Source organism: Schistocerca serialis, chromosome 7 (assembly GCF_023864345.2).
Source record: "Schistocerca serialis cubense isolate TAMUIC-IGC-003099 chromosome 7, iqSchSeri2.2, whole genome shotgun sequence".
Lineage (NCBI taxonomy): Eukaryota > Metazoa > Arthropoda > Insecta > Orthoptera > Acrididae > Schistocerca > Schistocerca serialis.
This window is the reverse complement of record NC_064644.1, coordinates 61,778,932-61,796,069: the sequence shown is the minus strand read 5'-3', so window position 1 is coordinate 61,796,069 and position 17,138 is coordinate 61,778,932.

The following is a 17,138-nucleotide window of genomic DNA, read 5'->3' as shown; positions in this document are numbered from 1 at the left end:
ACATCTTGCACAATTTTACATTGTGGAACTCTTTTTTCCTGGTCAACAAATCTAATGAAAGTGTCTTGATCTTTCTTCAGTCTTGCTTCATTTACCAAGCGCAACATCAAAACTGCCTCTCTGGAATCTCTACCTTTCCGAGAACCAAAATGATCGTCATCTACACAGCCTCAATTTTACTTTCCATTCTTCTGTGTATTACTGTTGTCAGCAACTTGGAAGCGCGAACTGTTAAGCTGATTGCCTGATTGTCCGACGATTGTCGTACTTGCCAGCTCTGGCTGTCTTCGGAACCGTATTGATGATGCATTTCCAAAAGTCTAATGGCATGTCGCCAGTCTCATAGATTGTACACACCAACTTGAACAGTCGTTCAGTTTCCACTTCCTCCGGTGGTTTTAGAAATTCCCATGGGATATTGTATATCCCTTCAGCCTTATTGGATTTTGAGTCTTTCAAAGCGCTTTTAAACCCTGACACTAATACTGCGTCCCCTTTCTCTTCCATATCGACTCCAATTTGTTCTTCTATCACGTCATCAGACAACCCCTTCGCGTCGTAGAGGACTTCAGTGTTCTCTTTCCAACCAGGCTCTCTCTTTCCTCGTTTAACAGTGGACTTCCCATCTCCCTCTTAAAGGTACCATCCTTGCATTTAATTTCATCGACAGTTGTTTTGGCTTTTCAATGTGCTGAGTAAGTCCTTCAGACGATAACCGAATGGAACAGGGAAGCTTAACAGAAGGTACAATGAGAAGTACGCAGTGCCAATCACTTTCCAGTGGTTTCCAGAGTAGTACGTAGAATTCAGGCCAAAATTTTTTATTGCCCTCTCTGACAGCAGTACAACAGAGCGGAAGGGAAGTGATGAATTAACACTTCAGTAGAACGTACAGTTCTGCAGGTATTGGCATACTCCTAAATGAATTGCATTAGCCTGCCGCGGTGGCCAAGCGGTTCTAGGAGCTGCAGTCCGGAACCGCGCGACTGCTACGGTCGCAGGTTCGAATCCTGCTTCATGCATGGATGTGTGTGATGTCCTTAGGTTAGTTAGGTTTAAGTAGTTCTAAGTTCTAGGGGACTGATGACCTCAGATGTTAAGTCCCATAGTGCTCAGAGCCATTTGAACCATTTTTGAATTGCATTAGAGGAGAACTTATTCGACGAATGTTGGTAACGTTTAGTGCGTAGAAGCAGCCCCATATACCACAGTGACGAAGGTTGCTACCAAATAATGATGTTCTCAAGATAAAGGATCTGTGCTGGTCATTCAGGTAAGTGGATATGCCCACAGTAGTCTTGCAGAGATTTCAGAGAGAGAGAGAGAGAGAGAGAGAGAGAGATCCTTCCGGAGTAGAACACTTCGCTGCTAAGTTTCGTGAGAGGTACTTAAAAGCTATCCCTGAGGTGAGACATTCAGCCCCAATTCGGGTGTGACTATAAGTAAAAGTCATTGCTGATAAATACCCTGCCCCAGTTGAATCCGGCCTCTACAGTCATGAACACAGACGAGACACTGCCTTCAATCGGCCGCTTGGGAATGTAGCGCTACTTCTGTCACAGTGTCGAATCTATGCCACATACTGCCTGGTAAAAGAAATGCAAAGTCCGCTCGCCAGATGTGTTACACTGATAACTAAAATCTAGGACAAATAAGACCGAGGTTTTCATGACCACGAGGAGAGCACAATGGGCATATTATTGTATTTTTTACATGTTAATTGAAGTGGAAAAAGTATTAATTGTGTCAGGATAAATTCTTTTGCAGTTACTAAATGAATCTGTATCAAAACGTGCTGATCTTCTATACATCTTCTCTATTTCCTCTACCGATTATCTGGCACGGATCTCATGCTGACCGGCAATATTCAAGTATTGGCCGTGTTTTGTAAGCTACTTCCTTTGTCGACGGTGGCCGTGTTTTGTAAGCTACTTCCTTTGTCGACGGGTCTACACTTCCTGAGGACTCTTCCAAAGAATCTCAGTCTGATATCTGCCCTATTCGCGACTAATTTCATGTGCTCTTTTCACTTCGAATCACCCTGTGCGCTTACTCGTAGATACTTTATGGAAGTAAGTGATTCCGGTGATTGTTCGCCAATTTGGTAATCATACAGTAAAGGGACTTTCTGTCTTTCTGTTAGCAATTCTTTATGTTACGTTGAGTATCAATTGCCATGCCCTGCACCAAACGTCGATCCTCTGCAGGCTTTTCTCCATTTCGTTACATTTTTCCGGCGTCGCCACTTTTCTGCGTAGAACAACGTCATCCGCAAAAGTCCTCAACGGCCTTCCGATATTATCTACTACGTCATTGCCGGCAGGGGTGGCCGAGCGGTTCTAGGCCCTACAGTCTGGAACCGCGCGACCGCTACGGTCGCAGGTTCGAATCCTGCCTCGGGCATGGATGTGTGTGACGTTCTTAGGTTAGTTAGGTTTAAGTAGTTCTAAGTTCTAGGGGACTGACGACCTCAGCAGTTAAGTCCTTTAGTGCTCAGAGCCATTTGAACCATTTTTACTACGTCATTTATACACTCCTGGAAATTGAAATAAGAACACCGTGAATTCATTGTCCCAGGAAGGGGAAACTTTATTGACACATTCCTGGGGTCAGATACATCACATGATCACACTGACAGAACCACAGGCACATAGACACAGGCAACAGAGCATGCACAATGTCGGCACTAGTACAGTGTATATCCACCTTTCGCAGCAATGCAGGCTGCTATTCTCCCATGGATGGAGACGATCGTAGAGATGCTGGATGTAGTCCTGTGGAACGGCTTGCCATGCCATTTCCACCTGGCGCCTCAGTTGGACCAGCGTTCGTGCTGGACGTGCAGACCGCGTGAGACGACGCTTCATCCAGTCCCAAACATGCTCAATGGGGGACAGATCCGGAGATCTTGCTGGCCAGGGTAGTTGACTTACACCTCCTAGAGCACGTTGGGTGGCACGGGATACATGCGGACGTGCATTGTCCTGTTGGAACAGCAAGTTCCCTTGCCAGTCTAGGAATGGTAGAACGATGGGTTCGATGACGGTTTGGATGTACCGTGCACTATTCAGTGTCCCCTCGACGATCACCAGTGGTGTACGGCCAGTGTAGGAGATCGCTCCCCACACCATGATGCCGGGTGTTGGCCCTGTGTGCCTCGGTCGTATGCAGTCCTGATTGTGGCGCTCACCTGCACGGCGCCAAACACGCATACGACCATCATTGGCACCAAGGCAGAAGCGACTCTCATCGCTGAAGACGACACGTCTTCATTCGTCCCTCCATTCACGCCTGTCGCGACACCACTGGAGGCGGGCTGCACGATGTTAGGGCGTGAGCGGAAGACGGCCTATCGGTGTGCGGGACCGTAGCCCAGCTTCATGGACACGGTTGCGAATGGTCCTCGCCGATACCCCAGGAGCAACAGTGTCCCTAATTTGCTGGGAAGTGGCGGTGCGGTCCCCTACGGCACTGCGTAGGATCCTACGGTCTTGGCATGCATCCGTGCGTCGCTGCGGTCCGGTCCCAGGTCGACGGGCACGTGCACCTTCCGCCGACCACTGGCGACAACATCGATGTACTGTGGAGACCTCACGCCCCACGTGTTGAGCAATTCGGCGGTACGTCCACCCGGCCTCCCGCATGCCCACTATACGCCCTCGCTCAAAGTCCGTCAGCTGCACATACGGTTCACGTCCACGCTGTCGCGGCATGCTACCAGTGTTAAAGACTGCGATGGAGCTCCGTATGCCACGGCAAACTGGCTGACACTGACGGTGGCGGTGCACAAATGCTGCGCAGCTAGCGCCATTCGACGGCCAACACCGCGGTTCCTGGTGTGTCCGCTGTGCCGTGCGTGTGATCATTGCTTGTACAGCCCTCTCGCAGTGTCCGGAGCAAGTATGGTGGGTCTGACACACCAGTGTCAATGTGTTCTTTTTTCCATTTCCAGGAGTGTATATATTATAAAAGGTGATGTTCTTGTAACACTTCCCTGGTGCACGCCTGAAGTTACTTCTACGGCTGAACGTCTGTACGTTCAGAATGACATGCTCTGTTTGTTTGCTAGAACCTCTTCAGTTCGATTGGTATTCCATACGCTCTTATTTTCTTCAGTAGGCGGCAATGCGAACTGTATCGAATGCCTTCCAGAAACCAAGGAACACATCTACTTGGGTGCCTGTATTCTCTGCTTTCTGGGTCTCGTGGACGTACAGAGTGAGCTGTATTTCACACGATCGTTGTTCTCGGAACCCATGTCCATTTCTGCAGAGGAGATTTTAGATTTCCATAAATGTCAGAATACGGAATCATGAAACATGTTCCAAAATTCTACAGGAGACTGATATAAGAGAAAAAAGACTATAGTTTTGTGCGTCTCTTCGACTACCCTTCTTAAAAACAGGAAGGACTGGGAATACATCGCTCCTCCAAAGACTAAGGTACACTGCCGCTGAAAGAGGGAAAGTTCTTTCGCCGAGTCTGTATAGTACCTCCTTTAAGTTGAGCGGCCTTTTCTGTGTTGGGCGGTTTCATTTGTTTCATAATACACAAATAAAATTAGTACTAATCAGATTCAGAATGTGATACTTACCTGAATTCTATCACAACATATATGGTGCCCATATGAAGGCTTAACTAATGAAGAACACAACTGCAAAATGAATCTTTCACTTCATATGAATACGCATTCTGCAACGAAACATGCAAATGGATAAAAAAAGAGGGGCAAGGGATGCCGAACGGCGTCTGAAAAATTTAGTAAATTTGGTGAGAGATTGTAAAACTTGTAGTACATCGGCCCCGAAAAGCAGAACACTCTGTGTGGATCCCTGTCTGAGTGTTCCCCCTTTTAGAAATAAGTGAGCTTGGGATTGCACAGTGAGTGAGCTATTTACCGGATCATTCATAAAATATGAAGAAAGCACTTATCGATTAAGTTGCGCTGCACTTCACTGTTTCACGAGTGGTTTTTCAATAACGATACTAGTAATGCTGTCTTTAATCGGCCGTATTTTAGGCTATAGCGGACATACAAATTATGCACTTATCTGTGTCGAAATACGACTACACACCCAGTCGCAATGAGGAAGACAAGTTCACTTTTTCTGATCTTCTTCATGTAGTCAGAAAGATTTATTATTCGATGATGCGATGTGTGCAACATCTCAATACGTCGTTTGCATGTTTACGCCTAATCACCACAAAACGACGGAACACGTAGAGTTATGGCGTTTGAGATGGAGATGTAGCGTTGTGTCATTTGGAGTAAATTAATTTACGAATATATGTTATTTACCAAGAATCAAACATTATTTACAGTGCAAATTATATTTTGATTGCTATATAATCAATATGCTAAGAGTAACGCCAGGTGCGGACTCGAAAGTAGATCTCGTGCATGATTTACAAACAAGGTGGCGAAGTATAATGCAGAACTTGTTGCAAGCAATTTCACAGCTGATTATTATCTTCCAACATTCTATCTGCCTTTATTGGTTTTACTTTTTTGGGCGTTACCAATCACGATGAACGTATTGACAACTTTTTGGAGGGAAACGTGATTAGTTGCCTAACTAGCTGACAGGCAGCTTAAAGAGAACATAAACCTTAACGAGGGAAATATTGTTTTCGAATACTGTCAGTTCTGTTTTATGCGCTCTGTCGTTCGGAATGTCCAAGCAAGTTATAGGTAGGAGACGAAGATTGAATAACACTCTTTCACTATTATGTGGAGTCTCTAGAAGAAGAATCAGTGGAAAAATGCATTTATCACCTAGTGACACCTTTTAATTCACTTTCTATCCTGTAAATCTTCCCGTACAGTAAGTCGTCCTGAAGAAATGGCTGGTTGAACAAATTGTTTTACAGGTTCTGTGAGCACCGGAGATTAGCTCTTGCCTGCATCAGTTATACCAACTTCGCAGTAATTTGGTAGTCATGAAGCTACCGGAGAATACAGGGCATATCATAGTTGTTCGTTACTTGGAATTACGCTTACCAGCAGCTGGAAATATGTTCTAATTCGGAATCAGGCTTCGAGTCGTTATTTCATTATGTAGTACTGAAACGTCACCTCTGTATGAAAATCACTGGCTGTGCTGTGTGGAGTCTGTGGCTGCTTTGCATTGTTGTGATACTCGCCATTGTAGTGTTGGGCAGCGGCAGCTGGATGTGAACAGCGCGTAGCGTTGCGCAGTTGGAGGTGAGCCGCCAGCAGTGGTGGATGTGGGGAGAGAGATGGCGGACTTTTGAAATTTGTCATGAACTGCTATATTTATACATGATGATATCAAGGTAAATACATTGTTTGTTCTCTATTAATATCTTTCATTTGCTAACTATCCCTATCAGTAGTTAGTGCCTTCCATAGTTTGAATCTTTTATTTAGCTGGCAGTAGTGGCGCTCGCTGTATTGCAGTAGCTTGAGCAGCGAAGATTTTTGTGAGGTAAGTGATTTGTGAAAGGTATAGTTTAATGTTAGTCAGGGCCATTCTTTTGTAGGGAATTTTGAAAGTCAGATTGCGTTGCGCTAACAAAATATTGTGTGTCAGTTTAAGCACAGTCATTTGTAATTTTTCTAAGGGGACGTTTCAGTACTTTCAGTTTTTACTTCATTATTACAATTCAGTAGTTATTTTCGTTGCTATACTTTCTGTTGTAGTTCATCAGGTTTCAAGTGTAGAATGCTTCTTAGTGAGATAGAATTTGTCTGCAAAGTTGCTCCCACGTGCACTTAAAGATCAACAAACTTAGTGTTTCATGCTTTAGCTTATTTCTAAATTGAAATACGTATTTATTTAGGAAAAGTGTTAAACCTTTTCTACGAAAATGCATGTGATTTTAATTACTGTGCTCATGTCTTAGTCTCCATCCTTGGATTTTGAACACACCACGTGGCACGGTAATGTATCCAGTTCATCCTGAAGCAAATGCACTGTAGGAAAACATAAAATAAAATAAATGAAATAAAAATTTGATGATTTACTGAAGAGCAAATCAATAACGCGTTGGTCCAACTGCGACCCTTATGCAAACAGTTGTAAGACTTGGCACTGAGTGACAGACTTGTTGGGTATTCTCCTGAGGGATGTCTTGCCAGATTATGTCCACTGGCGCGTCGGATCGTCAAAATCCTCAGCTCATTGGAGAGCTCTGCCCGTAATGCTCATAACGTTCTGAATTGAGGAGAGATCCAGAGACTATGCTCACCAACGTAGTGTAAATCAGTATCAAGCCGGATCATTACTTGCATGAGGGTCAGATGCCGACCATCGCGTTATTGACATGTTCAATTTGTTCTTTCTCTTGAATAAATTACCCAGTTTCTCTGAAATTTTAATCTTGTGCTTGTCCGTGCACACACATCCCATTTACCGGTTTCCGTCCCATTGAGATTATTCCTTCGTGGTGCAGCTTTTATTTATTAATTTATTTACCTGTGCGTCCTCCCGTTTTGCGCACGTCCTTCTGGGAACATTTTTGCCAGATCTAAGGGATTTTCGATTCATGTTACTCATACTTGTCAAGAATCAAACGAGAACTAATGTGGGTAATGAACTCCATTATTCATTTGTGGAATTTAACGTGTTTGTCATTGGTTCAGGATCTGACCAGTGACGCGCCTGTACTTGCCCTGTTTCCATCTTAGTTTTGTTGCAGTGACTAAGCATCAGCAGCTTTTTAGTATTTTGTGTCTCGAAATCCAAGTGTAATTTTCGTGACTTTCAATGAATAATTTCCGTTGCCAGTGGTCCATACTAAACTCTCCCCTGCCACTGGGCATATAAAACAAACTACGGCTGTGGTACCCTCCTCACGTTACTAAACGTAAATTACTGTGCCGTCACCAGACACCAAACGTTCCGGCCACCTGAAAGACTGCGAAAAGAGCTTCAACTGCGCCAGAACTGCAGTGTGAGGGCTCTGCCGGTGGGAGCCCCATCAAATCAGCGCCGTCTGGAGCCGGTGTGTGAAGCTGGTTGCGGCAGAAGAACAGAACTCTGGGTACCACTTAGCAGAACGTTGACCGCCAGAGGGCAGAGTGATGTGGAGCGGTCAGACAGGAAACACTGGAGGACAAGCTTGTACTGCCGCTGGCTGACGGGCGGCTGGCGATAAGGGCGTGGTCTCTGATTGACACAAGTGTGGCACATCCAGTGCGGGTTCAGTAGCGGCGTCCGCCCTGCGTGCTTACTGCAGTGTGTGGTTGGTTGGTTTGTGGGATTGAAGGGACCAGACTGCTATAGTCATCGGACACTGGAGTTTGTGAACTGCGATTAATCTTTGAGCTGTGTGTGTAGCTGTTTTGCACGGAACTCTCTCCAGGCTCTGGCACATAAATACGCCTGTTGCATGGATAGTATATTACGTGTGGGAAACAGGCGGTAGTATTATGTTGAGTGAATATGCAGTCGCTCTGTGTGAGCTTGATGAAATCAGGATTCGGAGGACAGAGCGAACCAGGTTGTCATTGTGGAAAGGGGCCAAAATCAGTTACCGTTAGTTGCACAAAACAGACAACATTATTTTCCTAAAGACACTTAATCACACATGCCCTTACAAGGATTCAAAAACAATACAGCTGAAGGCCAGAACACAAATTATTAAAACTGCCTTAAGGAAACACACGGCTGAAGGCCTTAGTTACAAAATTTTACATGAAAACGGCTGAATATTGAAGAACATTGAAGAACTGGAGGCTTAAGGCCTGAATAAGAAAGATTTGAAATAGACAAAATCTCGTTTTTTAAAATAAGTTTAAAACAATGCAATCTTGAAAACTTAATTTAAGTCGGCTGAAGGCCTTATTTTAAAATTAAAACAAACTAAATTAATAGACGGCTGAAGGCCTCACACAGTACTTAGGACAAAAGAAAATCACAGTCTAAAAACAACAGAAGAGTGGTGCTCAGAAGTGTTTCAAGGGTCGGCCTAAGGAGGTAACTTTAACATAAGTTTAGGTGAGACAGGCAGCCAAAAGTAAGGTTAAATAATAGGACGGCAACCTCACCCAGGGACGGCTGAAGCACCGATCAACAACCTAATCAATCCCCTTCCTCTCGACCAACGGCACGACAACGGATAATATCAGCGAGGACGAAGATACCAGCAGCTCTACGTCGTCAAAATAACACAATAACACCGCTCAAAAATATAAACAAACACCAAGGCTTGTAACCTCCCACTCACTTATCGACCTTAATGACGGTGAAAAATGAAACCGCGTGTACCTAATGGGAATTTTGGAAAAGCAATCGTCACCGAAGTTAACCTGTCGGTAAAGAGGGAGGAAAGGGTTACATCTAAATGAAAGGAAAAATGCAAGTGAAACTGATGGAAATTAATTTTGAAATAGGGATAAAGTTAATAAAGAAAGTAAATGTGCGGCCGTTACGTTAACAATCAACTAGCGGTAATTAGATATTTGAGATTTGGGGGAAATTACGGTCGCCAGTCCTATGGACAATTACTATAATAACTGAAAAAGAAAGGTTATTACACATATAATTAGCACTAGAAGCGTGGCAACTGAAGGTTGACACGTGTAGTGTGAAAACTGAAAGTTTGTCAGAAGTAATAAATTTCGCTACACTTAATTTAGCAAAAGAATTAATGAAACCGGAAAATCGAAAGTTAATTTAGTGACTGAAGTTAATAGTGAGCTTTCTTTCTGAAGCACATCGAAATACAGTTAGTCTTGGACTACCTCAACAATCATTTCTAAAGCTACTTGAATCTACGCAATTTAGAAAGAAGAGATTTAACTTTGAACTTGAATCAAACGATTCTGAACAATTAACAATAGTAAAATTTGGTACGTACCAAGCTGAGCTGCAGTCACAGGTAAGCTAAAATACGGTAACAAAACTCACACTCTTAATTTGTGCTTGTGTAATCTAACTATTGTAGCCAGCTATGAATACTTAAATTGAACTTTGAAATTAAAGCAGTGAAATGGAATTATGCTGGCGTTTGAATTTCAACGACACTCGGGTTCATTTCGGAAAAGGAAGGGACCCTGCTTGGCAATGCAATTGGGACAATGAGCAACAAAGGTTCATGCTAAGTTGCTGTAATTTTGCGAGGCAAATGGAACAATTTGAAAGCTGAGGTCTGCCATACAGTTCTGAAACTTACCGTGCTTTTAGTCTTCCTTGTTGGTTGATTGAAGTTTTGAAGCCGTCGATCGAGGAGGTGGCGACAGTCACTCATTGTCGGCCGTCGCTGTTGCAGAAGCTGGATGTTGGCGCGCCTTCTTCTCGACACGGTCACCAGGCGAAACGGGGTCTTGATGTGCGCCAGCTAATGCTTCCCGTCCGCGACACCATGTCAGAAACTATCATCGCGAGTCGAGCGCAATTACATGCTGCCAAACCCCGAAAGCGCGGCAACTCGCGGGAGCGTCACACAACACACCTGCTCCACTCGCTACTCCAGCCAGGCTCCCACAGCTCTGCCCGCGCTCCACGCGGCAGAGTTAACACTACCAAAGATCCTACACACTTTGAGTCTTCACACGACCTATCGATGTAATCGTTCGATAGCAGTTTTCCCTAGGCAAGACCCTGCGTAAAAATACAAATAATATTTACGAAACAAACCAATTATACATCGACATAAATGCATAAATATATATATACAAATAGTAAAACAATTACAATATGTAAAGACACAGAAATGTCATATATTCAGGTAACAAAAATAAGGAAAACAAATTATAGTACAATAGATGGAAATAGGAGGATATGCATTTCCGGCGTTGCAGGCTGTCGAACTACACGCCGTGCCGGACAGCATCCTCACTGAGAGGAAACACACACTCGCTGCTATGTCCCAACCAATCGACTGCCTACTCCAGTACGCAGACAGCATTCATAACTGCTCAGTGCAAATCACAGAAGCTAGACACAGTTCCACGTAAGCACTTGCACCAAGAACTCCGACAGTCCTAAAACTGGTCACTGTGGAACTACGAGGAGAAATCACAAGTCGATACACACAGAGTTTCCATAAGCGTTCGGCGACCAAATACACGTCGTCCGATGAGACAACCAACGGTCGTTCCCGCCCCAGTCTCCTTCTGTCGGACAGTACACGTGTGTCGCCAGCGGTGGGCGAGTACTGGCTGTCCGCACCTCACTGGCGCTGCGTCCCGACTGAACTGCCGACAAATCACGATCCGGAAATACTAGCGGTCGCTCCAGAGATAGTACGACAGTGCACTTATCGATAAGCACTGCTGCTGAGACTCACGGGCAGGTAGGCCAGCAACTTAGTGACGCCAGTAAATCGAATAAGAAACGAGGTGGCAGTACCGTAAAGACAAGATGACAAGGAATAAAAGGTATGAACACGAGCCGCACACGTGTCACTTGACTTTCTTAATTAGCATTGCTGTCATTTGAGTTCGAAGTTTAAGTTGAACTACCGATTTATGTGACGGTACTCGACGATTTAAATTTTATTTGTCTTGGGTATACATCTGGGTAATATACACTGCCGAAAAAAAGTACACTCTTTTACAGGTTTCCGGTTCACTCAAGATTTATTGTTGCAACAATGCATGTGGAGTACATGAAAAGATTATGTTTACAGGTCAGTAGCACAAACCGTTCTGAGGTACCCAAGCTGAAACACCCATGTTATTATGTGGTATAGCCTCCGAAGGTGGCAATGTAAGGGCTGATTTTGGGATGCAGTCAATCGTACAGATGGGGAATACTATTCTGGGATACGTTATGCGCACCTGCTGGACCTGATCACGGAGTTCTGTGAGAGATGCTGGTTAATGAGTCCCACAAGTCACTTCTCGTTTATCACATCCCGACTTGAGGCAAGTCCGGGGGTCACGGTGCCCAGGGAAGTTGTTGCACGTCTTGCAGAGCATGTCGAGTTTCACGTGCAGGTTGTGGGCGAGAATTATCCTGCTGTAAGAACACATTACCTTCCTGTTGATAAAACGGCGAAGAATAACATTCTGCATGTACCGAGCGCTGGTAAGCGTTCTCTTTTGTAACACCAAAGGTGAACGAGACCTTTAGCCTATCGCACCGCGGATCATAAGGCCTGCGGTAGGGCCATCGCATCTTGGACGAATGCACTCTACGAGACAGCACTCACCAGGTCTACGTCGTACGAGCAAATGGCCGTCACTTGCGTGCGGACCGAATCTGCTTTCATCCCTAAAGGCCAGGGCACATCCTTACATCTTCCAAATGATGTTCTGACGACACCTGTTCTGTGCACGTCGATGCTGTGGTAGAAGGGCCATAGGTGTGGATGCCAGTAGTCCCGCTGCTAATAAACAGTTCGCAACAGTTCTGTTCACATGTCTATCCACAGGCCCCCTTATCTGTTCTGTGGTAGCTGCACGATCTGCCACTACTGCGCTTAGAGCACGACGATCCTGACGGGAGTCTCTGCTGCACGTTCGTCCAGAACCTCCTCCACGGGCGTGACAATGTTCATATCACCATGGATACCAACATCGTTGCACAACTGGCGCATCACCTCCAACTTGTATGGCAGTTCTCCGAAAGGACCACCCCGACAATCGTAAGGCAATCATTTACAATCGGAAGGCAATCATTTGACCGCTTGCAGACTCGCTCAATTGGCCGTAAGAAGCACGAGTGTTTTTTCGTGTCTCGGTTGCCTGCCTGCTTCACACGTTTCCACCACAGAGGGCCTTCTGGTTGTGACAGTTCCCTATTAAAGGGTAGACAAGGATGGCGCCCTGGCAGCTGTGCCACTACTCTCTCTATTGGCGGACGACTTTGAAACCGTTAGCAGTACATCTTCAATCCCCCAGGTGGCATATGCCGTCACCCAACCAGTCTTCATATCGTCTTTCAAGCTGTACAGATTTTTTTCCGGTATTCTGATTTTCGACATATTTTAGGCATCGTGGTAATTCTACTACTTATCTATGTGTAATTCAACAGGGCTGTGTCCTCCATTATTTGTAGTTGCTGTGTATTAGATATATTGTACGGCGCAATTTTATTTGGCAATATGCTTTACTTTCATTGTAATACTGTAAATTTATTCTTTGTTTTAATATTGTTGATTATTATTGCATTCATTGGGTATTTTGTGTAGTGTATTCTTATGTGGCTTCCTACTTTTATGTACATTGAGTGTGACTGGAATACCCTCTTTCAAATTCTAAAGGTGGCAGGGGTAAAACATAGGGAGCGAAAGGCTATTTACAATTTGTACGGAAACCAGATGGCAGTTATAGGAGTCGAGGGGCATGAAAGGGAACCAGTGGTTGGGAAAGGAGTGAGACAGGGTTGCAGCCTCTCCCCGATGTTATTCAATCTGTATATTGAGCAAGCAGTAAAGGAAACAAAAGAAAAATTCGGAGTAGGAATTAAAATCAACTGAGAAGAAATAAAAGCTTTGAGGTTCGCCGATGACATTGTAATTCTGTCAGAGACAGCAAAGGACCTGGAAGAGCAGTTGAACGGAATGGACAGCGTCCTGAAAGGAGGATATAAGATGAACATCAACAAAAGCAAAACGAGGATAATGGAATGTTGTCGAATTAAGTCGGGTGACGCAGAGGGAATTAGATTAGGTAATGAGACACTTAAACTAGTTAAGGAGTTTTGCTATTTGGAGAGCAAAAAAACTGATGATGTTGCAAATACAGAGGATATAAAACGTAGAATGGCGGTGGCAGGGAAAGCGTTTCTGAAGAAGAGAAATTAGTGAACATCGAGTATAGATTTAAGTGTCATGACGAGCGACCGCTATGGTCGCAGGTTCGAATCCTGCCTCGGGCATGGATGTGTGTGATGTCCTTAGGTTAGTTAGGTTCTAAATTCTAGGGGACTGATGACCTCAGAAGTTAAGTCCCATAGTGCTCAGAGCCATTTGAACCATTTAAGTGTCAGGAAGTCGTATTTGAAAGTATTTGTATGGAGTGTAGCCATGTATGGAAGTGAAACGTGGACGATAAATGGTTTAGACAAGCATTCAAAATGTGGTGCTGCAGAAGAATGTTGAAGATTAGATGGGTAGATCACATAACTAATGAGGAGGTATTGGATAGAATTGGACGGAAGATAAATTTGTGGCACAAATTCACTAGGAGAAGGGATCGGTTGGTGGGCATATTCTGAGGCATCAAGGGATCACCAATTTAGTATTGGATGGCAGCGCGGAGGGTAAAAATCGTAGATGGAGACCAAGAGATGAATACACTAAACAAATTCAGAAGGATGTAGGCTGCAGTAGGTACTGGGAGATGAAGAAGCTTGCACAGGATAGAGTAGAAGGGAGAGCTGCATCAAACCAGTCTCAGGACTGAAGACCACAACAACAGTGTAAATTCATTCTCTGCTTCTAATATTTTTGATCGTTATTGCTTTTGTTCTTTGGGGTTTGTGTAATCAACATGGCCTGTAATTATTTGCTAGTTGCAGTTGCCTTTTACTGACGAAGCGTTATCTGGTTATTAAATCTTTGTTTTTATTTTGATACTCAAGTGACTGATTTAATACTAAAGCCACGTTTAGTCAGGTCATTGTAAACTGATGTTTCACGTAGTTGTTGAATAAAATGTTAGAAGCATACGTACGTTCACAGCTCAGTCCAGCCCTGCCCCTCCCACTGAAACCAGTGGAATTATCCGTGGTTTTAGAGGACCACGTAATTACAGCATTTTCCTTGTGGTCCATATTTTATTGACTGAAGCTGGTGTGCTTATGTTTCTACGTCTACATCCACATCTACATGGATATTCTGCAAACCACATTTAATTGCCTGGCAGAGGGGTCATCGAACCGCCTTCACACTTCTTTGTTATTCCAATCTCGTACAGCGCGCGTAAAGAATGAATACCTATATCTTTCCGTACGAGCTCTGATTTCCATTATTTTTTCTTGGTGATCGTTCCTCCCTATGCAAGCCGGTGTCAACAAAATATTTTCGCATTCGGAGGAGAAAGTTCGTGATTGGAATTTCGTGAAAAGAGTCCGTCGCAACGAAAAGCGCCTCTCTTTTAATGATATCCATCTCGAATCCTGTATCATTTCTGTGATACTCTCGCCCATATTTCGCGATAATAAAAAACGTGCTGCCTTTCTTTGAACTTTTTCGATGTACTCCGTCAGTCTTATCCGATAAGGATCCCACACCGCGCAGCAATGTTCTAAAAGAGGACGGACAAGCTTAGCGTAGGCAGTCTCATTTGTAGGTTTGTTACAGTTTCTCAGTGTCCTGCCAATAAAACGCAGTCTTTGGTTAGCCTTCCCCACAACATTTTCTATGTGTTCCTTCTAAATCAAGTTATTCGTAATTGTTATACCTTGGTATTTAGTTGAATTTACGGCCTTTAGATTAGACTGGTTTATCGTATTACCGAAGTTTAACGAGTTCCTTTTAGCACTCATATGCATGACCTCACACTTTTCGTTATTTAAGGTCAACTGCCACTTTTCGCACCACTCCGATATTTCTTCTAAATCGTTTTGCAGTTTGTTTTGATCTTCTGATGACTTTATTAGTCGATAAACGACAGCGTCATCTGCAAAGAACCTAAGACGGCTGCTCAAATTGTCTGCCAAATTGTTTATATAGATAAGGAACAGCAAAGGGCCTATAACACTACCTTGGGGAACACTAGAAATCACTTCTGTTTTACTCGATGACTTTGCGTCAATTACAACGAACTGTGACCTCTCTGACAGTAAACCGCAAATCCAGTCACATAACTGGGACGATATTCCATAAGCACGCAATTCCACTACGAGCCGCTTGTGTGGTACGGTGTCAAAAGTCTCCCGGAAATCCAGAAACACGGAATCGATCTGCAATCCCTTGTCAATAGCACTCAGCAGTTCATGTGAATAAAGAGCTAGTTGTGTTTCACAAGAACGATGTTTTCTAAACCCTCTGCAAAGTTAGAGGTTAAAGATAATAAGTGTCTATTATAATGATTATTGGACTACTGTTGTTGTTGTTGTTGTGGTCATCAGTCCTGAGACTGGTTTCATGCAGCTCTGCATGCTACTCTATCCTGTGCAAGCTGCTTCATCTCCTAGTACCTACTACAACCTACATCCTTCTGAATCTGCTTAGTGTATTCATCTCTTGGTCTCCCTCTACGATTTTTACCCTCCACACTGCCCTCCAATACTAAATTGGTGATCCCTTGATGTCTCAAAACATGTCCTACCAACCGATCCATTCTTCTAGCCAAGTTGTGCCACAAACTCCTCTTCTCCCTAGTTCTATTCAATACCTCCTCAGTAGTTATGTGATCTACCCATTCAAGCTTCTATTCTCCTCTTGTCCAAACTATTTATCGTCCATGTTTTACTTCTATACGTGGTTACACTCCATACAAATACTTTCAGAAACGACTTCCAAACACTTAAATCTACATTCGACGTAAAACATTTCTCTTCTTCTGAAACGCTTTCCTTGCCATTGCGTCTATGTTTTATATCCTCTCTACTTCGACCATCATCAGTTATTTTGGTCCTCAAATAGCAAAACTCCTTTACTACTTTAAGTATCTCATTTCCTAATCTAATTCCCTCGGCATCTGCCGACTTAATTCGATACATTCCATTATCCTCGTTTTGCATTTGTTGATGTTCACATTATATCCTCCTTTCAAGACACCATTCCGTTCAACTGCTCTTTCAAGTCCTTTGCTGTCTCTGACAGAATTACAATGTCATCGGCAAACCTCAAAGTTTTTCTTTCTTCTCCATGGATTTTAATTCCTACTCCGAATTTTTGTTTTGTTTCCTTTACCGCTTGCTCAATATATAGATTGAATAACATCGCGGAGAGGCTACAACCCTGTCTCACTCCCTTCCCAACCACTGCTTCCCTTTCATGACCATCGAATCTTGTAACTGCCATCTGGATTCTGTACAAATTGTAAATAGCCTTTCGTTCCCTGTATTTTACCACTGTCACCTAGAGAATTTGAAAGAGAGTACTCCAGTCAATATTGTCAAAAGCTTTCTCTAAGTCTACAAATGCTAGAAACGTAGGTTTGCCTTTCGATAATCTTTCTTCTAAGATAAGTCGTAGGGTCAGTATTGTCTCGCGTGTTCCAATATTTCTACGGAATCCAAACTGATCTTCCCCGAGGTCGGCTTCTACTAGTT